The sequence below is a fragment of the Pipra filicauda genome, unplaced genomic scaffold (assembly GCF_003945595.2).
Source record: "Pipra filicauda isolate LSUMZ 115617 unplaced genomic scaffold, ASM394559v2 scaffold157_size4220110_pilon, whole genome shotgun sequence".
Classification (NCBI taxonomy): domain Eukaryota; kingdom Metazoa; phylum Chordata; class Aves; order Passeriformes; family Pipridae; genus Pipra; species Pipra filicauda.
In genome coordinates this window covers 1778263-1802826 of record NW_024104073.1, presented here as the reverse complement: position 1 = coordinate 1802826, position 24564 = coordinate 1778263, and the positions used below count along the sequence as shown (strand labels likewise).

The 24564-nt window shown below is 36.3% G+C and overlaps 1 protein-coding gene across 1 annotated transcript in view; it reads right to left on the bottom strand.

Annotated features, from left to right (window-relative positions):
- The window catches only part of FILIP1 (filamin A interacting protein 1), a 103658-nt gene extending 96945 nt beyond the window's left edge, over window positions 1-6713 (bottom strand). Inside the window, exon 1 of the mRNA XM_039379141.1 lies at window positions 6344-6713. The gene's annotated coding sequence lies outside the window, so the exon portion shown is untranslated. The remainder of the gene's footprint in view (window positions 1-6343) is intronic.
- Window positions 6714-24564: the final 17851 nt, after the last annotated feature.

Sequence of the window (24564 nt, the reverse complement as noted above, 5' to 3'; positions counted from 1 at the left end):
TCGGAAGCAGCAGCGGTTCCATAGCCAGCTGCCTCATAACACATGGTTGCCCTGGCACTCAGGAGCTCTGCTGCCATGTATGTCTGTGCATAAGGGACATCTTGTTCTGCTCTATGTCTAACATGCTTGAGGACATCCAGCATGGCATCATTCCCTTCTTTCTGTCTCCGCCCAGAGTCAAAAATTGGAATGTTTATTTTTCTCTAAAGACTTTTATCACACTGAGGAACTGAAACCCTTATCTACTGGAATATAATTTATGTTTCTTTTCATTACAGAAGTCCTTGTTGAAGCATAAAAGGAGAAGAAATAACACACTATAGAAGAACTACTGTAACCTGTACCTTAAAAGTTGGACCCAAGAGGTTTTGCAATTACAGAGGGTGAAACAAGTGAGATCTTGGGGATAATTAGGAATGACAGACACAGGAATTGAGTAACTTTAGCATGAGAAATATATGCTTAATTATATTTTAGTATTTTATACCAAACTAGTCATCATTACCCACATGTGTTTTCCCACCCTTTCATTTATGTCCTTGCACATGGCTATTTCTATGCTCATTTTTTCAATAAAAGTAAGAATATTCTTTGAGGCATATAACTACATAGTGTGAGGTTTTATGAATACCCTCTCTACTATGTTCACAAATTTGAATTTGAGGATAAGTTGTGTATGTTTTTCTTCAGTGTATATTTGTTGTCACAGTAACTGCAGTTTTCCCAATAAATGGAAATTGCATCGTTTCCTTAGCATTCAGGTTATTGCACTGAAATAGCACCATGAACTCACCATTACTTCTCCCTTCCTGTTGTCAAGATCTCATTCAGTTACAGAAACAGGCACTAAAACAGGTTAGTTAAGATATGTGTGGATTAGAAAGCTGAAGTAAATCTGCTTAGTCCCATTACATGACTCATGCCTGTGTGGGAAAGACCTTATTTTCACAGAGATCTCTTAGATAAACAAGGCAAGTTGGCAGCAATTCGATTACACTGATGAGGGCAGTCTCCTGCTTTCTGTTGCATTCATTTACTTTGTATTTTCTGAAAAATGCAAGCAGGCTGATAAACTCCAGTGAGAATTCTTGTACCAAGGACACATGAGTTTTCATTTTCAGCTACTTTTTTTATAATAGGGCCAGCCTTGAAAACAGTTTCTAAAAAAATCCTCTTCTGTTACTCCAGTAGAATCCTTTTTTTTTAATCAGGTTTTTTTTTTGAAAGTTTGTTAGTTGAGCTGTAGGTCTTGCTATCCACAGCCATAACACACTAGTTAGTTAGATGCTTCTCTCCTGCAAACACACGAGCCTCTAAACCTTGTGGACTTCAGAAAATGAATTTAGCTTCCAAAATATCACTTTCACATATGCACTGGAACAGACTTTTGAACAGCACAAATCACAAAACACTATACTCGTTGACACCATTTCCCCAAAAAGGAAAAGCAATGAAAGCAGCCCTTATTGTATTAAAGAGCTCTAAAAGCGCATAAATCAAACTGGAAAAGTTCTTTGCAAATTGATTGAGGTCTTTGCTCTTGTTCTGAACCCCCACCTGTTTAAATCTGAATGACTCTGGCCACATCTTAGACAATCAAGATTTTAATTGTCATTTTATCAGCTTTGAAATGAGACTCACTTGGACAAAGTACAGCAGTCTGTTAGATTCACACACCCCTTTGCTTCTGTCAGCACACAGCAACCAGACGGGTTGTCCATTTAAGGGAAAAAGTACAAGCTCCAGCCTATTTCCCTGTACTTCGGATGTGTTTGTCCCACTCCTTCAGCAATGCATTCTGTAATGCCAAAAAACATTTCCTTTCTTACAGCAGTCATACACACATGCACACACATATATACATTTCTCATTAAGTTTTAATTAAGCTTTTTAATTATAGGAATTGTCTCTTTCTCTGTATTTCTGAGTGTGTAAAACATTGTGGAGGAGGCCGCAATCTATGTAATCTTATATATCATCTTCAGAGCTACAATTTGTACGCTTTACTTGTGGATTTAGATTTAGAGATATAGTCCAGCCAAAGCAGAATGAGAATGAGAGGGCAAAGCCATCTCGAATTAAAAAAAAGCACAGCTGTCCCAACACAGGCAGACTTTCTGTTTGCACTGATATTAGTACTTATTTTACTATGATGCTAAGAATAAAAAGTAATATAGAAAGTACAGATTATCTGCAGAATCAGGAAGAGTAGGTGAAAAGACCCAAAATAAAAGGAAAAATCTAATCAAGTACTCCGAAAGGCATGCTTTTCAGAAATAGATTAGTTGTCACACAATTTTCAACATGATCAGAGACTCCCACTATTTCTTCTCATCAGGACATAGGCACGATTGTTTCTGTCCTTTGGACACCTAACCTCAAAGCATAACTACAGGACTGTTACAAGTTCTACTAGCACTAACGTGGTACAAGTACTAGCTACTAAATAGAAAAAGAGAGGTTAAGAAATCTTAATATTTTATGAATTGCTTCCTCAGTTATCCAATATCCTCCAAAGCCAAGAAAAGCCTGTATTCCCCAAATAATTACCAGCATACTGTACAAAATTAGGAAACAACTTTCAGTAGGAAACACTGAGAGAAATTAGAAGAGTAAAAGCTAGAAATTAAAAGAACCACAATAAGATGGTGAAGCTGAAAAGTTTAGGTGTTTGGGCTTCTTGTAAAGAAATACTGAAACTATTCTGTAGAACAGAATATCTTTATCACATACACTATTTTATGTTCCCAGCTTTCAGTTCTTATCCTAGGTTTTATACACTAAATCTTTTGGTGAAATAGGAAGTATGAATAGATTGAGTCTCCTTTCCTTTATATTGTTGTTTCATCTGGCTTCTTCACAAATATTCACTCTATTTCTCCAAATAGCATTTTAGATATGTATAAGGACAAAATCCCCACTCCAAATTCAGTTTATATATTCAAATTGCATGGCAACCTGCAATGACAGACCTTGAGAAAGGAAGGGAAGAAACAAGAAATTGGAGGAAAAGTAAAATGCCTCTTAGGAAAAAAAAATGTTTGGACAGGAATATAGATGATCCATTTTGTTAAATGCTCTTGAGGGAAATTTATCTGTTAATTACTGAACACTAAAACCTGATCTTATTAAATTCAAAGGAAATCTCACTCTGAGTTCAGTGGCATAAACTGACCTCTGACTGGCACAGCTCTGAGGTACATTCTTAATTTCTGCCTGAGGGTACATCAGCTGAATTAGATAAGATTAGCAAAAGTCTTAAATTAAGCATGTGTGGAATCTGTGCCAGAAGAAAGATCCTGTATCACGACGAGTTTTACTGACACACCTTTTAGTATGGAAACGGCTACAGTGGTGAAATTGTGAACCAAAGGAGCAAAACAGGGCATACTAGCAAAATAGAGATTTCCTAATTTACTAATGCTTACTCCACAAGTTGCTTCCAGGCAGCACGTCTGTATCTTCAGGAATCCTACCTTGGTCAACATAGCTCTGTTAATATTAAAGTTCAGTCTTTTCATGACATGAGTGTCAGGTGCTACAGTGAGTGGCACTATAGAAAACGCCTGTGTTCTTATGACAATTTCTAGCTTACTAAAGGCAGTAGCATAGAAGGTGGCCAGTTAACACCAGAGCTGAAGGTTAATAGTCTATCAGATATGAGAAGGAGAGGTACAGGACAATCAAGGCATATCTAAGCAGGGACCAGACAGTGCTCAGACTTGAAGATGAATTTCAAGTCTTTGAATTTGATGTTAAAAACAAGCAGACATTCTATAAAGAGATTGAAAGACTGAGGTGATGAAAAAAACACTCAGTTAAGATGATGAATTAGCTGTGGCTAGATTGGTTAAAATTATAATAAAATAAATATAATAATTAAATAATAGTTCATAATAAATAAACGTTACCATAAAATAAATTATAATATAGCTTCAATGAAGGTAAATGAAGAAGCCAGAGAGGCTGGAAAGTGGATTCATATTGAGAGGAATACACAGTCTTTAGCACCATTAAAGGCACTATTCATTCCACAGTTATTCTAATATAAACAAAATAAAAATAATATTAAATGGGGAAAATAAATGGATATGCTACATCTACTTGTCTTCCACAAAAATCTCTACAATGTAGTGTATCACCAAAACATAAACTACTTTTTGATTTAAAATTGACCTTGGTTTCACTGTAGTCAGTAGGAGAATTGGCTATTTTTCAAATATGAAACCATCTGTTGAATAGCCACATTACATATTCCACAGATTTGATTGGAAAATCCCAGAGCCTCTTTGTGGACACCTGTTGAGAAAAGTAATTTTAGCCTCCTCCTCCATTTTGAAGTGGAAAGTAAGACAGATGCCTGTAAAATCACAATGTGTTAGAGTTGGAAATTGCTATTAGACTGTTCAAATGTCACTTCATTTGATAGTTATCAGGCTAATAAATATGCTTTTTGATTTTAAAAACTTTGCTAAAAGTAAATTGTGCAAGACAACTAAAGTTGTAAAACCACACATCATGCTGAGCAACAACTAAACTGAAAAAGCAGTCAATATCAGCATATCATTTTCCCAGATTTTGCCATCCCTATATATTCAGAAGGTCATTTCTCCAGTTTAATTTGCCAGAAGTTTCAGTAAAGAGAAGAAACAGTAATTTTCACTTAAATGTCAAGATGACAAAAACTATACAAATCATATTGTCTTGGTTTTAATCCTCATTGTATAGACTTCTTATGAAAAAATAACTTTCTCAGGATATGTCGCTATTAAAAACTAATTCCAAAGTTTCCTTTTGAGATTTAGATTTAGAATACTCTAGGGCTCTAGTAATTCCACAGTAATGATTATCACATTAAATCATGGCCACCAAAAAGTGTTTCTGTTTAGTGCTTTAGTGTGCCCCTTGCTATGAAATAAAATGTAAACTTATTACTTTTTGCTTTTAAGAATTTTCTTCCATCCTAATACTTAATTTATTTTGTTGTTTCACAGGCAGTTACATTCTCAGTCAGCAAGTCAAAGTTGCTTCAAAGTATTTTAATTCCATCCAATCCACCCACTGCTAAGATGTGGTATTGATGTCATTTATGTAGTATGCAGGGATGCAACTAGAATTATTTAGTGAAAGCAAGACATTCTCATCTCCCTGAGGCAGTCCCAGAGTCCATAGACTAAGTGTCAAACACCACAGACAGTCAGCATAGACTCAGTTAGTTCATTCCTTCTTTAGAACAAATATTTTTCATCTGAGACAATTCTATACAAATCTGTGGTTTTGCCTGGGTTAAGTGCATTCCTTAAATCTTTGCTTTCACAACTGAATTCATATTGCATATGAACTCATAATCAGTATGTCTTTTAAAGATTCATGCATACTCAATTCCTTTCTTTGGAGAAAACGGCTTTAAAATATGTGGTGGGGAGGGCGGGAGGAATTAATTCTTCAATTGATCAAACAGCTTTTATCAGTTTAGACAAAGTAAATCATATTAAGCAATTCCTCCCTTAAATTGCATGACCCTTATGGGGTCATAGGACATGCATTTCCAACAGACAATCAGGCTTCCATCCTACTGTCAGGGTAAAACATCTGAGAATTGGTTTCTCATTTATTTTGCCAGAAGAAACATACACTTTAACAACAGTGGCCCAGCTCAAGCACACTTAGGTACAATAAACATAAGGTCAATCTTTTTGACACTTGAATTATACAGCTAATCAAATGAGCAGAGATTAATATTCATTATATGTAAATAAGTACAAGAGGAAGAACCAAGAGCTGTTGTCACAAAGGTAGTACGAAAGGCATCAGGTGTGTCCGTGTGAGTTAAAAAGGAAACAAAAAGTACAAATGCGCTGGGTCACGAAGTTAATTCTGTTACTGAATGGCTGTTTCCTCTTATTTATCACACAGGCTGCCACTGTTTTTAATAGCTGCTAGCCTATCATTGGTAAGGGATGATATGTATTCTATTATTAAATGTTGGTTTGTCTTCTGTCAGCATGTAAGCAGATATAAGCAAGACACATGTCAAAATCTATGCACACTTTTTCATATTACTACTAGCTACTTGATTGTGCTTGTTCTCAGAACTGCAAAAGTTATTTAAACAATGCTTTTCTATGGTGGAAGTGTAAAAAGACCCCCAAAATCTAAAACTTTTATCCCAGCTTTCATCTACTGACAATATTTTCAAACCATTCAGAAGATTGTTCAAAGAAGGAAAAATTAGAAATCTTTTCTAATATACATTAGAATAGAAAATTCTTGTAAAAAACACACTGGAAAACAAAATTTCTTGTTAAAAAAAAAAAAAAAGGGCTTTGGAGCTCAGTCTTACCTGTCAGCAACACGAACCCAGGAATATGTCCTTTAACACTGCGAGATTGCAGTAGCTTGTCCCACAGCACTACCACAGCAGTAGACTGCTCCAGCTCAGGAGAACACAAAGATAGAAACTTTTCCCACGTTCCTAGGTCTACCAGCCACTGAAGTAATGAAGAAAAGAAGGTGGAAAAGAAGAAGACCGGAGCTGCTTCTCTCAGAAATCCCAGGCAGGAGGAGTAGGAGTACTCTGTCTGTGTCTCACCCCGACTTTTGTTTAAAAGTTTTTTCAACTGTTGCTAGGTGGTGTTAGGCTTTGGCAGTTTAGTTCTCAGATTGTATTTCCCCTCTTCTGGTCTCTTCACACAATGTTACAGCAATGACTTCGTTGAGCTCAGCTCGTTTGTGCTATATTTAACCAGTGTTCTCAGCAAGTCAAGCCTGTCAACAGCTGAGAAGTTTGGAGCAGGCTTTGCTGAGTTCCTCAGCTGCTGAATTATCAGTGGATGTAGCACTGCACAGCCCAGCTACTACATTCACTGAAAGATTGTGGGGAAACTGTCAAATCCTTTTAAGGGCTTCCAGTGACTTCACAGGAGTAATTACTATTTAAAGCACTAAGCACAAAATGTGTATTTAGGCATATATTTTAGACTGCTAGAGAAAGAATACTTGTGTTCGCAGCAGATGAGTTCAATTATTTATACAGTGAGAATTTTCCTAGGACAAGTAGGAAGTTTATAATTTGAAAGGTATGCACTTCAATTGAGGAAAAAGTACATGTGGGGAGAACTTTTTGCAGCATAATTTCTTACAGAGTTTAAATATATTAAGATGACACAGAGAAATTAATGAAAGGCTTAGGCTGGAAAGTTTTCACTGTGATATTTATTCCAAAGACAACCTTTTTCTCCCAGACCAAGAGCTTCCTACAGTAATTTCTACACTGTCTCTAACTCTCACTGAAGAAGAAAAGGAAAGCCACACAAATCACAATTTGTTTGATATGAATATTAGGAACACGTTACTGCAGGGCTGTACACATTCTGATGTATACACACTTGCTTCTGGACCTAATTGCTGTTCTTAATTCTAAGCCATAAGTCTCTTAATGCACAGATCAGTAGTAACATTGGACTGCTTTCAGCTGACAAACCATTATGATATCAGGACCCTACAAAGATGTTGCAGATCTCAGACTCCAGAACAAGGTTCTACCACCTTATGGTAGAACAGTCTCTGAAAATATCTCTGGGAAAGAAAATTCCCCACCCCGACAACTCTGCTTTTCTCTAGTGTTGATCTCTGGTATTGATCTAGGATTTGATGAAGAAGAAAGAAAGAAAGAAGAAAAGGAAAAAAAAAAGTAAAAAGATACTAAGAGATTTGATGGTTGATATTTATACTTGAAGACATATCAACCTTTCAGAGCAAAAAAAGAAAGATTAAAGCAAGTCATAACAGCATCCTGCAGTGATGCTGGGTTGCTGTGCAAGGAGCAGGATGAGTAGTGAAAATGTATCATGCTCTGTGATTTCAACATGCAGGAACACAATTGGCCACAACTACATGAGATATCAGGGGGTGAGTGCAAGCCCTTATGAGAAGCAGCTGCAGAATTAGCTGTAGCCTGGTGCTCTAACCCTGTCACTGGAATTACTTCTGCTTGATCTGTTATTGTCTAAACAAGCAAGGAACAATGAAAAAATACTTTCATTCCCAAGTTGCTCATAAGGAGAAAATGAAGTAAATATTAGGTATTATGTCAAGTAACTGATATTTAGACATTGATGACACATTTATGAAAGCCCTAAACACTTGATCATATCAAATATATTTTATTTTGGAAACCAAGTAATAGTCACTAATTTCCATTTCCATTTCAATATTTGACTTGGACAGAATAGCTAAAATGTATAAAAAAAAAAGAACACTTCTGTTTTTCAGAAACAGCTATTTGGAAGACTATTGTAGAAACAGATAATAAATGGGCATAAAGTTTGCTGTTACATGCTTCCACTTTGAACTGAAGCGAGTTACAGATATCCACATTCTAAAAAGAATATCTAATTTTGTTCCCTCATATAAAATTGAGGTACTCCAACCAGATGAGTAACATTTTGACTATTCTGGCCTTAACTTCTTGCTCAAAGTGCAATATTAGTAGCACTTTATCCATTCAAGTATAATAAATCAGACAAACAAAATAATTAACTTGGCTCATAGATCCCAACAAAAAACAAATTATTCTCAACATTTCTCTCCCATTAGTTAGTGCCATATTCACTGAGTGGAAAAGAGTAAAACTTCTTAGGAGGCATTCTCTGCAGCCAGTCCTTGTGGGTGGGTTTCAGTAGCGACCTGCTGGTACGAGTCTGCTCATTCTTGTACGCTTACAAACTCACTCCCCAGCTGTGCACCATTGATATTAATCCTCTATAATAAGGTGAATTTCAGCAAAAAAACTTTGGGAAAATAGAATTGATTAGGTTTTGCAAGTGGAATAAAAGGAAAAACAGAACCATGAAAGAAACTTTTTAGTTTGGCATCCTACGTGGTCCTAATGTCAAGATCCAGCATCATCTGAAGTCCTAGTGACATCCTACAATTAAGTTTAAAAAGTGACTTCCGTATAATTTCTGATAATTTTGTTATCTCTTAGTCAAGCAACCAAGATACTAGAGTCCAAAGCAAATAATTCTAACAAAATTTGTCTATGGAAGCCAAAGTTCTCAGCATTATTTCAATCAAAGCACCAAAGGCCAGAGCAATGCAAAGCAAAGGGAACAAAATGTGGCTCTAGGGAGTGAACAAGAGCAGCAGCAGGACCTATTGACATTTTTGAAGATAATGCTAGTCACAAATACATAAGAAGGACTGTCATTGTCAACACTATCCTATTTCTTTGTACTTACTTTGCTGGAAAATGCAAGAAAAATTTTTATTACCTGATCTCTTCTAGAGAAATTCCAGGCTTGAGGCAGAAATTGCTGGCAGAAAATCCATGTTTTTTACAGAGAAGTTCAAAAAAGACGTCTTCCTCTGACCTTACTGGTTGCTTTTGACCTTAAAATGTGTGCCCATAAAAAAGATTTTTCTGGAACACATATAATAGTATTACTATATAATTTTGATATCAACAATCCATCACTTTGGCATACGAGTATATCTCACTCTCTTAAGTCATAGAGGCATCCAGAGATACAGCCTGCTACCTTTGTCCTTTTCAAATATTTTACATCATAATTAACTGGACCAATATATTGAAAAAAAAAATCTATCTAAATAGACTTAGAGTTTCTTAACTGTATGTCCTGAGGAGCTCTAGTGTGCATACAATTCTGTGTGAGCAACGCCTGACAGTTCTTTGTTAAGTTGCTTCTTAAAATGCATTGAAGTGACCAGTGTTTTAGTTTCCAAAAAATTAGGTTTTCAATTGCTCGAAGGGTAATGCACCATAGTCTTCTGACACCCTGCTTTCATAATAGGTATTGCTCACTTCCATAAAAACTGTACTATTTGAGCTCATGCTACTGCTTTTAGCTTTGTCTTGGCTTTACAGTATAAATGTGCTGCCTCACATTGTCTTAGAAGGGAGGGTGTTCAATCATGTTCTGATTAATATGATCTTGGCTGAACTCCCTCAAATCTGTATTTTGGGAGGGCTAGGTATTTATTTTTTTCATTTTTCCAGACAATATTGCTACCTTATAAAAGCTGATAGTGCTTTTTTAGATCTTACATCTGCTATATTTTCAAGTACCTGCTTTTTTATAACCAAAGGGAAAAAAAACCACATTTCTACCATTTAGTTCATAGACTTAGTTTAGTTTAGTTTATAATTTTACCAAAAGATCCCTCTCACAGTCACAAACCTCCAGGAACACTTACTGGAGTTTTATAGTCTTTTCAGTAAAAGTTTTGCATGCTTTATCACTGAAATAAAACCAGGGTACCTTTCATTTTGGTTCTTCATATACTGCCTTGATCTATATATTGTCTTCAAAAGGTATTTTTGGCTTTTTTTTTAATTGTCATTTTAATGAAAGAAACATATTAAAAGATACATCCATCTTGGTTATTTTAAATCTCTTATTTCTCCCTTGTGCAAAGAAAAATATTGACATCTCATAAATTTTCTCCAAATGAAGTGAGGTGCAAATCAAAGATGTGACAATTAGATACACAACGACATCCAGAACATCAGATGGCCCATTGGACTTAGAGGGGAACAACCCTGTCTACAAAAAATGACAGGGAAAACCAGTGATAACTTTAGAATGACATTTGGATGCTTTTGACTCCGAAGACCCAGAACCTGGGTCAAATGAAGACAGTTTGAAGCACAAGTCTGTAGGAATGTGTCAAATCAGACCTCTGGAAATGGAGTAAATCACCTTATTAGCTTCACTGCTGCACCCCAGGAGTGGTATGCAACTTGCTCCAAGACTAAGATAAAAATGAGTTGAACATGGATTAATTGCTTTTAAGGCCAGAATAAACTACTTTTATAATCTAATATAGCCTCTTACACAGAAAGGGCTTGGAATTTGCCTCATGCAAAACAGCAAGTTGCAGTGAATTAAAGAACATCTTTTAGAAAGATTATATAAAACAAGTATGGATAATTTCCTGCAGCAATGTATAATGCAGTACAACAGTAAATTACACTTACTGTTTCAAGGTAACCCAATCTTTGGAATTTATTTCCAGTTTGATGTTGACTGACTTTAGCTCATAGCCCATGAGACGACTAGTCAGTGGCCTTCAATGTCTCTCAATTTGCTCAGTTCTAAATAAGTTCCCGTGGCTATTAACAACCCTGCAGAGAAAATCTCTTTACCAAGTCTCCTTCCCCCACCCCCTACAAATGAATCATCTTTAAATGAAATGCAGCACTCTGAGGCGAAACACGGCAGTCTTCGTAAGCTAGGAATATTACACAGTAAATACGTAAAGCAGAAGTAATAGAATATTTTCTCCAAACAAAACAGATCATCTGAATTTTTATTAAAGTTGCAACATCTAAGGACTAGATGACCAAGAAGGGCACCTCTGGTCGTCGGAAAGAGAGACACATATTATTGGATGTCCCGAGGGGGTGAAGCTCTGGTTTGACATCTCCAAGAACACAGTGCCACCTATCTTTGCGTTTGGGTTAGCTCATGGCAGCTAGCGGGAAAGGATGGAGAGAGGGGGAGGTATTCTTCGCACCCAATTCTGCACCATCCTTTGCTTCCTTGCTTGGTTTCCAGAGGACTAGGTGGAGGCTTCCTTCACTGCAAATCCCCAGATTGCAGCTGTATTTCCTCTAAGACACTGGCTTCTGTCATCCACTCATTGCCATTTACATGGTTCACTTCAGGCTGGTTACACCTTACTTCACTTAAGACATTGTAAGCTGATACTCTTATCATTAGTGCTTTTGCAGATTTTACTGACAGAAGCTTAAACTCATTATTACATTATCTGTGCACCCACAAAGCTTGAACTGTTGAGGAGAAAGAAATAGCTAAAACATATATAAGCATCCCGATAACTTCAAAGAGGTACCTGCCCGGAGTCCTCCATCTAGGAAAGAAAGGGTAGGCTAGCAGGAAGCATTCTTTCCTAATTTTGTCTCCCTGGAAGCCTCAGGACAAGATGCCCCAGAGAAAAACCACAGATGTACTCCAGATGTAAATAACAGTCCAACTAACTTTTTCATGAAGAGCTGTTTCTAGTCCTATGACCAAACTGTACACATACACCTCTCAGAGACAGTCATAAGATTGGTAATAATTTGTGTGCACTGAGCAGGAGAACAAGAGGGAAGGGATAAGGTATTTAGATTCAGGCATAAATCCATGCTTGAGGAACATCTCTGCAAGGGGTCAGCGGCAGAGTTTTGAAATTCAAGATCTTAATCTCCATGAAGTATCAAAGGCATGACATTTTAAATATAAAGGAAAAGAGGATATATGCAAGATAGCTTACTTCTGTCAAACTGGTAAGCAAAGAATGGGCCCTATTTTCCAGCTTTTCTGAACATTTACCATACTTTACACATCGTGGTTTTACTTTCATAGATGTGGGAATCTGCTGAAGCACTTCTTTCTACTTTGTATTATTTAAGATTTGGTGAACAATAATGAAGAGGGCTCAGTTAAATCAGTGTTCCATTAACTTGCATATGAAGAGACATTGTTTGCCAGTGATAGACAAAAGTATTTAAAAATGCCTTGTTTTAAAGTAGTGATGTTTAGAACAGTTCTCTAAACACACATTTTACTGGAGAGCGTTAGAAGAGACTTGTTTTGCCTTTTTTATTGACTGTGGAAAGGGCAGGATAACATAGATAACAAAATTTCAATAGTAACAAGTGCAGGTGGAAACAGGAAATTTGGGAAAAAAAAGATTCTATTGCTTTAGAGTCACTTTTCCCCACATTAACACACAAACTTTCTGTATATTTTGGCACTAAAACTACAAAAATACTTTTGTTTTGTTTTTGGAAACAGCAGGAGGATTTGTATTTTTAAAACATATCTTTGGAAAACCTCCTCTGTGAAAAAAAAACCCAAATTCTACTCCTGTTATTACCAGTAAGTCAGCAGTTGGAATGACATAAAAAGTTTAAAATATAACGTGTTTGGACTGAATATAAAATCTGCCACCTTTAGTCTGACTACAAAGCACTATGCTAGAACATCACCCCTTGGTACGTGACTGACTTAAACCATATGCTCATAGTGCTGAAGAGCAAACTGACAAATCTAACCCCTTTTCTTCCATGCATAAAGACTATGCAATTGCTTAGGAAATCCATCTGAACCAAAACCTAAAATGTATGTCTGATAATCTCACTACAGACTGGTGTCCAATACCTGTCTATTAACACCAATTACTGAGACAAAAAGCCCTCTAAGTTACAAGAAACTACCTGAGATTCCTCTCAGTTCTCGTAATAAGAATGCAGTTTTTCAGAGAAACAAAAACAGTGATGGGAGGTGAGATGAAGAATCCACAGGCAACAGGGAAACGTGCTTTTGCACAGTGCAGAAATCAGGAGAGGGAATGGAGGCAGAGAGGAAACTGAACTGCAGTAGCAAGAGCACTGCAGAAGGCTTCCTCACAAGGCACCTCTTCCTAGAAAAGGAAAGAAAGACAAACTGAGAAAGTACCTTGAACACTCTGTATCCACTAAAGTATTGGCTTTCAGGGTATAAGCAACCTGAACAGAACAAGGTACATAGTAAGGAAAAGGTAGGCATCAATCACCACTGATGGCCATGTAGCTAATTTAAGCAGACCTATATTCAGTCAATTCCCGAGTATCCCCTCTTTCAGTAAACAAAAATGTAACAGCATAAAAACTGCTTAACAGAGAAGCCAGAGCTAGCACTGGATAAAGAAATTTGTGAGAAAACTGTAGAGTACTGTTTATTTTATTAGGTCACTTTTCTTTTTACAAATTAACAATATTACTACTTTCTGCTTAAAATGTCATTTTTTTCTTAAAGATGTCACAGAATCAGACAACAGCTGAAATTCAGAGGAACCTCTGGAGGTCATCATCCAATCCTTCTGCTCAAGCAAAGTGACCTAGAGCAGGCTGCCCAGTACCATGTTTAGACATTTTCTCCAAAGATGGAGTCAGTACACAAAATGAACAGGTATATATATATATATATATATATATATATGTCAGAACAGGTCTATCTCACCTAAATCAGTCATGAAGTTATGTACACAGTCTGAACTGGTTGATTTTGCTTCCTCTATGGTCAATCAAAGTGAGTCATTGAGAGGAGATGATTAAACACTCATTTTAGGATAGTGTGAGTAATGTGAGAAGAATCTAGTCTGCAGTACAATTCCATATCTTATATTTATATTTTTTCCGGAGTAATGATTCGTTTTATTTTCATAAGTATTAGTAGTATTTTTCATGTGATATTTTATGTAATATACTTTTAAGCAGTAAATAAAGTTTAAGCTTGACAGGAAAGTAAGAAAAAATAGGTAATTCTTTGGGTTTTTTCCCAGAAATTTCTGAAGTTCTGTGAGTTTTTATGTTTTCAAGACTCTAGATGTTAAGACTCAAGTCTTTATAGTTAGCTAAATAAAATCGGGCCAGGCAGCAAGTTGCACTGCTGGTAGTTCAAAATCATAGTGCTCTCCTGAACATTTCAGTGCTACAGGTCTTCCAGTGCTGAAGAGCTCAGTATCTAATTATCTTTAAAAGCCAGAGTTAAACTACCTAAGAAAAGTCCAAAGAATCTCTTGAAGTACGCATTTGAGTGATACTGAGGAAACGTACAATTTAATTAATATTCAGAGCTGATCACTTGCTGTTACTTCTGTTGTTTTATCCCTAGAATATATATTAAGCCTAAGATACCCTTAAACAGAAACAGATCTCTTTTTGGCAACTATAACCCTCACATTTCTCCTTTACTGAATGTGGGAGGCCAAGATTTTTAAGTATTTTGTGCTTCCCTCCCTCTAAAAATTGAGGCTTACTTTATTTTGTCATGTTTTTCCCACAACTCTTTCATATTAAGCAGATTTTTTTTTCTCCCCAAGGTCTAAATAAATCCTTCTAGAAACTCAAAAAGACATTTATGTATCTCAAACTATTCTTCTGTATTTCTGTGAAAGGATGCCCTCCAGATTATCCACTAAGTACTTCTTCATTACTTGCTTTTTATTAGTGCTGCATGTAAGATAGGTTTTTCTAGCAACCACAAATTTCCAGGGCATCATCACTAAGACTCTTCAAAGGGCAGTTTACCATTTAGAAAACAACTAATAGATAAAAAAGCTGTTAGTCTCCAGACCATAGTGACATAGCTGGGAATTAACTCAGAACAGAACAACATGACCATTTTAAGCTAAAACCAAGACAAATCAGTAAAACACTGCACAACAAGTAAAATAAATCATTCTCAACAGAGGGTAAAAAGTACTGAAGCAGAACCTGAGCACCTGAAGAAAAGATTAATTCTACTGTAGCTGAAAGATATGGCTGGTTTGTCACATACAGCTCTAGTGCTCTGTAAGACAAAAAAAGCCCAGAAGAATTGCTTACTAATCAAGAAGGAGCAAAATTTGATGCAGAAGAGCTCTGTATCCTTCACTGTAAACACTAGTAGGAATAACAATTTCTTTATTAAGCAATAAGTTGAAAAATATGAGAGAAAAAGCTCTTTAGATACAGCCAAATAAATAATCTAACTGAGAAAGGGAAGAAAACAGAAAAATGTCCCAATGCAGACAAGAAAAGAAACCAGTGAAGAAGTGGGCTAAGCAGTCAGTGCACCCAATATATTTTAGCAGGAGTGAAGAATTTTCAGTGATGAGGGTAGTCTTAAGAGACTAAGTAGACATAAATGACTGTTTTGTGCCATCAGTTTGGCTTACACTGTCAGCTGACAGACATTGTTAAATGTAAATCTCTCTAAATCCAAGATTAACAAACACTCTTTGTAGGCGTGTGTTTCAAGCCTTTACCTGCACTAAGGTTTATTTCTACCATTCATAACAAAAACAGGGGCTGTCACACAGAGCAAGAGATGGCCACCAAGATAGACCTTCAGCTGCAAACAAGGAGCTACATGTATATAGATACAGGAAGATATATAAAGACATATGATAAAGCCTTCAAACATCTAAAGGAACTTCAACAATCATTAAAGCAAAGGACATGCTCATGGGTTACTGTAACATCAGAAGAAAAATACGATGAGAAATAATAAAGTAAATTAGTAAGGGATATTAACTAGCTTTCTGTACTGATAATTGAAGTCAGTTAACTAGTACACTTTAGAAGGAGCTTCCTGCAACCACAGATTACTGTAAACACTCTAACTTTGCTCAGACCTGAGGAAAGACTTTAACTCAAGAAGCTGAAACCCATCTGAAGGCAACATCCATCTCTAAAAGGCCTTCTTTCTTTTTGGAAGGAAGCAGTAGAAAGGAGTGGGCATGTAAAGGTGCCCACTCCATGTAAAGGCGACGGGCAGGCAGCATGTTTGCTTTCTATCTGTTTCCACGCATGCAACCATTTTACATCTTGCCACTCATAGGATCAGCCTAATCACTGTGCTCAAACTACAAAGGAAGTACGTACATAAAAAAATAGAGAAAAATACACAAAATAACTGTTTTGCATTTGCTCACCAGCATTTTTGGGGTAGATCTTAGGGATAGTGGAATGGACCAGGTAGCAGCAGAGAGCCAGAGTAGGGACAAGTGGGCCCTGCACAGTACAGCAGCATATCACAGGCCTTTCACACCCTGTGAAGACCTAAAACTGGTGAGACAAAGCAAACCTGGAAAAACACTGTATTTAAGTGTAGCTGGTAATCTATGCAATACTCCTGGACAACCAAACTACTGATCTCAAATCATCAGGATGCCAGGTGGAACTGAGGCGGGTGTAGAATAAGAGCTATATATGAGAAGTTTTATTAGGGTAGTAGGAAAGGATGCAGCTCCTCATCAGCTCCCTGCTACACATTTTTCCTTCTGAATACAAGCGAGTTACCAGTAGTTGAGTGTAGTAGACCAGAAAGGCAAAGAATGGCCAGGGTCTGAAGCAACAAGTAACACTTGAGTGCAGAAAAAGAGAGAGCCTCCACTGTGCAGGCAAGGACACAGGCAAAACTAGTCATCCCTAGGAAAACACTACACCCTAAAGAAAAAGGGTCTCACTTCCCAGTAAAGAGCAGTATCGCCTTACTTTGACAGCTCTCACCACCAAAACCAGTAAAACCTTTACAGAGGCACTGCGAGGAAAGGTCCTTCCACCTCCGTTTTCAGGTCATAGACAGAAGCTGGAGGGATTTTAGTGAATACCCTCTGACTTTTTAGTCACCCTTTTTTTGTTATCACTGATTCCCTGCTTTTTTATTTAATCTTAGCTAGTGCATGTCATTTTATTCTATCCCAGATTTTTTTTCCTGGATACATCACAAGAATGTATGGGAAAATAGGTTACTCCACAAATATTAAGATCTGCACTTTTGAGAGATTCCACAAAGCACAAAATCTAGTCCAAAAATATGTGGTTCATATAAACTCCAAACCCATTTATAGAATTTAATATCAATATCTCCCTTTTTATGGAAATATTTCTGAGATCCCAGATCTTGCTTCAGGTTTCTTCAATAAGTAAGTTCAAGAGATGGCAGCAGAATAAATTTGCCATGCTTTTAATAATTCTTCAACATCCTTATCTTCACAAATAAGAATTTTATAAATATTACCAAATTACTTTGTTACAACAGAATAAGCAGAACTATAGCAAACCCTATTTATAAAGAACAACTTCATAAACAAAGACAAATTTTTGTTTTCTATACTGTCTGGATAAAATAAAAATAGGTGAGTTGAAGAATATAAAAGGAAAAGAAGGAGCACTGAAATGCTGTTCTGAAAGATCACTAATGAGCAAACCCTCCCAAATTCCTCTTCTTTGACTTCACCACAATCATGAAATTAATTCCTGTGGAATGTAAACAGGTTTGTCTTCTCTTCAGCTACCACAAAATTAAGTCACCCTTCACCTGACCTTCGTAAAAAAATGGAATCACAGAGATACACATTCTCTTGGACTCCCACAGCTTATAAAGCTTCTCATTCTTTCTGTGGTACACCTCATGGTAAAACAGCAATTCACTATTTGTTAAAAAAACAGCATGGCAGTTCCTTGATTAACTTTTGTTACTTACCTAGCTCCATCAATTTAATAAACTGCACATTACAACTTTTCAGTGTATTACAACAAGAAAATATTGCTTAAACTCTATTCACAGCTCTGAGACTAATTCATGATGCTAATAGTGGTTACATAGAAATACATAATTTTATTACTCTTCACAAAAAGAAATCCCACAATTGCCCTTCATATGAGGAGTCTGGATGTGAGAAATCTGATACCCAAAACCACTTCAGATTAGATACTCTAACAAAACTTCATGGGAGTGTTTGTGACTTTGGGCTTCAGCAAATAAACTTTACATTACATGGAATGAAAACATAACCACAATGAAGATAACTATTTATCATATGGTATGTAGAGAGGTGTCAGTAAAGCAGCTAAAAACTCCCCAGTTTATTTGGTACCAAACACTTATCAGTTTAAAAGAATTGTGCATGCAAAGCCTGAGGAATTTCTACAGAAAGGAGGGCCAAGGAGGGCCAGGAGGCTTCTTCCCCCACATTCTGATTTGAGCAGCAAGGGAGAGTCTCCACCATCATTATATACATTATGATCAGCTTGGGATTCAGTTGTACTAATATGCTTTCGGGCTAGTTGTCCACTCTCCCTGTGCTGTTGAGAGAAACAAGTACTTCTAAAGCGCAATTCCTCTCCTACTAATACAGTTGATGAAATCACTCCCCAGAAGTGTTTTTCTCTACTGATCATAAGAGGTTGAGGTTAAATCAGATGCCCATGACACTTTAAAATAGATTACATGACTTTCACCCTTGCCATTTTAACCTATTGCTTTGAGATCCCAGGTATCTGTCTGTACTGATGAAAAAACCCTGCATTTCCTTCACAGATCTATTTTCATTCAAGCAGCTATTTTAAACAAAAAAAAAGCTCATTTTCTGTTCTCCATTTTCATTACATTAAGCAGTTCTATGTTTTCTATTTTTTCTTCAGCTTTTCTGTCTAGCCAGAAAATTATGCCACAGACAGTGAAGACACTGAGACCTATCGACTAGGTCGAGATATATACTTAGCTGAGCTGATAATGTTTTTCTCCAAGTTTCAATCCAACTTTTCTACTTGACTTTGATGTAAACTGTCTCTGTGGTCATGCTTATATCAGCTGAAGCCAGTATAAACAAGAAAGGGCATAGCACAAAATACCAAAACCTCTTTAAAGTATCCTTGTTATCTCAGGAAAGTTTACTGACTCTGATTCAAGCCATATTTATATCAGATCTTTATAAGGAATGCTACCTCATACTCAGTGTATGCAAAGCAACAACTACAACCACCAAAAAAAACCTGCTAGAAAGAAAAGAAGAAAGGAGGGGAGGGAGGGGAGGGAGGGGAGGGAGGGGAGGGAGGGAGGGAGGGAGGGAGGGAGGAAGGAAGGAAAAAGAAATAAACAAGGAAAGAAAAGCTAGAAAATAATTAAACTGCCTCAGACAGATGTGTTGGTAGCAGAAAGACTTACCATGCTATATGAAATACACTTGTACACCTATGGCCCAGTGCACTGTATAGTATATTAACCTTATTCTACTATATTATCCAGTGTAGAGGGAATGAGTGTGACTGGTGGAAGAATAGATTATGTTTATTATACTTGTATTTGAATAAAACTGTATCAGGTTAATCCTAAAAAGAATTAAAACTCAAAATAACATCTATTTTTATATCTTAGGATATTACATATTCTAATGACAAATATTACAAGTATACAGGATAGAAAGCTTCTTCCTGTAGTGATCCACTGAAGAGTTTGACTACTCAGGCATTCACTAAAAAAATTGCCTGCAACTTTTGGCAGCCTCCCAGATCTAGAAGAGACTAGTGCCACAAATAGAGGTTTTCTACCATGAACAGCTCTGAAGACTCTCCACTCCCTGCTGGCACCATTACCAACAGGAAATTTAATACAGGTCAGAAATAAGATTTTTTTTTGTGAACTTTAACTAAAAACATGTCTAAACAAGACTTACAGATAAGTGAAATTTGAATTTTTATCAAAATTCTTGAGAGAAATTTAGAAACCAGATTTGCTTTAATTTATAAAGGTGAATCAGTGAGAGCTATATGCCTATAGAAACATGGTCAGCATTGCAGCCATTTCTAACAAGATAAGACTTTAGGCTACAGGCACTGCCTGCAGAACCGAAGCACTGGAAAACTAGTTTCTCATGGATATTTTCTCTCATTACGAAGCTATCATAGCAAATAGTAAACTGAATAGGCTTTGTTCAAATATGTCCCCAGGGGCTGCAGTACTTGTGGTAAAGATACACTGAGGCCACAAATTTTGGATCTGAGACTGGATTTCAAGCACAGTAAAGTTCATGAATTATGGGTTCCAGGAGTTAGTCCCATTCTAAACACAGGGAACATTTGCAAAATTCCTAACTGGAAATGAGTGTTAAACATCATCAGAGTTTGGAGTTACTTATCTCCAGGATTTTAACTGAAACCCATCTGCAGCCATAAATCAAGACTGGATACAAATGGTGGAAATGCAGAAGAAACCTTACATTGTATGAGTGCAATTGTACTCACAATGCCTTTGTCATCTCTCCCCATTTTTAATATCATTAAATTTCCCAGAGATCATTTTAAGTGTGTACATACTGATAGTCTGAGGTAATAGGCTAGCAATTACTGGCATGTTGTTACAAAAACTATATTCAAATATATCTTATGTCCTGGCCTTACACTGATAGCATTAAAAGTTGTATGAGATGTTTTTATTCCTACTTGAAAACAAAAATATTTATTGTGGTGCAGTATTATCAACTTCCACTTTATGTGCGTGGGTTATCAGTAGTCTTCCATGTATCCTCAATGATTACATGTAGCAGTACAGGGCTTCAGTGCTTTTGAAAACTGTTAAATTTACATTAAACTTTGTCATGCAAGATGTCTAATTGTGCCACTTGCAACCAAAACCATCACAATTATTATTTTTAATTTAAAATTCATTAGTCCTCTAAACTTAGTGATTTCAAAGCTTATTACTATCCATTTAGATTTCAAAGTGTATTATAACACATTTATAAAAGGCACAATAACTAACCAGTTTTTTAGAGTCTTAAGACAAATATATACCACCCATTCTCATGACTGATGCAAATATATTTCAGCTATTAGTGAAGAAAAACACAAGGCACATAGCAAAAAAACCCAAAAAAACAAAAAACAAACAAACAAAAAAAAAACCCCACACAACCAAACCAGTAATGTAATTATATATTTATAACTCTTCATATCTAAAACATATGCTCCACCTATGGAGGTGACACCTCAGAGTCAGTGCAGAATGGGCCATGTGGTACATTGCTCCCTGTTCTACGCCCTGTAAAACAAGATGAACCACAGGGGCTCTTATTCTACTGGATCATTTATACAACTCCTTTGGAAATAAAACCTTTCCTACCAACGTTTAAATGTTTCCATTTTAGCAGCCTCATTAACATGATAATGGGTTTCTGGTTTCACCATCCCTGCCTACACCTGTATTAGTAATTAATACCGTGGCCACATGGCTCTCCTTTACCTTTTGCCAGACTGCCTATTGGGAATAGACCCTGGCCTGCCTGTCACAAACTAAAATTGTCACAGGTTAGGCTCTGATAATTTAAAGGTTTGGTGATGAATCAGTGTTCAGGCTCACAGTTTGGACCAGTTTAATTTACCAGTAAAAGATGTACCCTCTGTTTTTTCACAGCTGTTCTTTCAGTTACAACCATAAAGCTGAGTCTCTATTGGAGAGGTTTGCACTCAGCAAAAACACAAACTTCTGATGTTCTGGGCAGTCATTTTAGAAATTGCCTGCTGGAGTAATAAATGGTATTTTAGAGTATTCAGAATGGCATGTAAAGAAATAGTTTATGAATACTCCAGCAGCTTTACACCAACCTTCTCAGGCCTACAGCAGGGTTAACTACAGGCTCACTGGACAGAAAGGTTCTCATTTCAGCAACTTGACTCAGAATTGAAATTCAGGCATCTGGAGCACTGCATGTGCATTTCCTATTTTTTCTCTCCAAGGTAAAAATGCTTACAAGTGGACATTTGCCTGTAGCTCATTAGCTATACTAATATAGTCCTGAATACATGAGCTACAACCATTCCTTATCACCCATTCTTAAGAATTTGTCAACTCTTTTTGTTTTGGATCATGACACAAAAGTAGGTGGATAAAATGAACTGTAATCAGAACTAAGCTTTTGTTTTAAGATTGCATATGTCTGGTCATTTTCACTGCAAAACTGAGTAACGTGAAAAATATGGTACTCTTCTCAGTTTGCTACTGACTTCTTTGTGAACATTATAGAATCGTAGAATGGCTTAGGTTGGAAGAGACCTTGAAGATCATCTAGTTCAAACCCTCCTGCCATAGGCAGGGACACCTTCCACTTGAGGGTGCTCAAAGCACCATTCAACCCGGCCTTGAACACTGCCAGGGATATGGCATCCACAGCTTCTCTGGGCAATCTGTTACAGTGCCTCACCACCCTCACAGTGAAGAATTTCTTCCTAATATCTAATCTAAATCTACCCTTTAGGGAGAGGGCTTCCCTCACATTCAGTGTAGGAAAACAAAGCACACATTATAGCTTTCAGGATGGGGAATATAAAGAAACATAATTCAAAATATGAAAATAGTTCTTGAGAAAGAAACAAAACAAAACAAAAATCAAATCAAATCAAATTCCATTCACTTGTGTGCTCTCTGTCTTCTTGTAGAAATGTCTGATTGTGAAAGTGATAAAAATACTTTCATAAAAATTAGAAGCTAAATTATTTTTCCTAACTGTAATCAACTTACTAAATATCTTACTATCATACATATATGCATATGTCTATATAAATATACATTGCCAAAAAAATCCAAGTCAAACATAACCTTTAACAACAGTGTAAATGTCATCAGGTCTTCTGTCATACTGTTTTTGATATGAGATCAATATTTGAAAAGGTATTAAGCAATAGATTCCATTTATCCACTGAATTAAGACTCAAAATTAATTTTCCAACATTTTTATTCTACGAATACTATAAAATAAAACTGAATTTAAAAAGCACTTTCTTACCATCACCTTTGTCACTGTTTTCCAAAAGTTTCTGGTCATTTTACTTTGCTACTGAATTCCAAATCAAAGGGAAAAGATCAGATACACGTCCTGAACGATATTTTACTGTGCAGAGAGAGTAAAAAGTCTGTTCACATCCAGAAAGATTTTAAAGGGTGCAACTGAAATTTGCAAACAGAGTATGGCTGAATGTTTGCCATCTGGTCTGTATCTCTGGTTAGATTCGAGAAAATGTCTTAAAGAGTACTTTGATTCTGTTCAAGTGTGGGATGTACTGTCCACAACATTATGCATGTTTTTCCCTTGCATAATGTCCTGGACACAATGAATAAGGTCAGTACACACCAGACTTACCAGTAGGAGTAATGGCAGCATGGAATAAATATTTGGCATAATAAATGCATTTCTGTTTCTCTCATTTAACTATTACCATGGGGCCCTTAAAAATACAAAAAGTATACATAACAATTATAGACACCTAAATAAGGCTGTTCTGATGTAGAAACTGGCAAAGGCATTGACATCATGCTCTTTTAAAAACAGAGCACAAATTTCAACAACAAGGCTTTTTAGAGCCTTCCATTTGATCTTAAAACAATCATCACTCTGTACTTCATCCCACATACATACAACCTGCAGACTGGGAACAGATACCTACACCATTTGCTCATTTGTAACAAATCCGGACATTTGGAGATGCATATTTGAGTATATATGAACATATATAATCCCATTTAAATAATTTGTGTTTGAACTGTCATCAGAATTTAATTTGTTAGATATTTTAGCCAAATGCCACTACTTTTGATAGAGTTTTTTATCACTATACAAATATATATTTATATATAAACACATTATTTATATATATATAGAGAGAGAGAGAGAGTATGTGAAACTAGCTAGATTCTATTTCCTACACTTTCTTGTACCTTAAACATCTGACCTGACATTTTATACACGTAATCTTAGTTTCAGATTCAGGTTATTTTTATTTGGTTTGAGACATTTTACTTCAGAAAAAAAAATCTTGCCATCTTCCAGGAAACGTTAATTACAACTCTGTTAAAAATAAGGTTGTTGGGTTTTTTTATCTTATCTTACATAGGAGACCTGATACTTCAGAAGATGGGTTGCTTTTATAGTGTAAAGCCACTATTTGTTATCCAATTATAACCTTCTGAATTATCTCATTTTGCACGTACTTAAGAAGCTTAAAATTGTGCCTGCATGTTAGAGTTTTGCACATAGAAGATTCTGTCTGTATAGACTAGCCTACATGCTGAGGTCTAGAAAAGAAACTATTTTGGTGGCATTCATCCCTGAAATTCGGTTAGATGTGTTTTCATATAATCATCTCTCATTTATTTTCATCGGGTGACACTGGTAACATTTCTGCTACCCATGGTTAGAAGTGGAAGACACTTTTAACTTTATCCTTTTAGC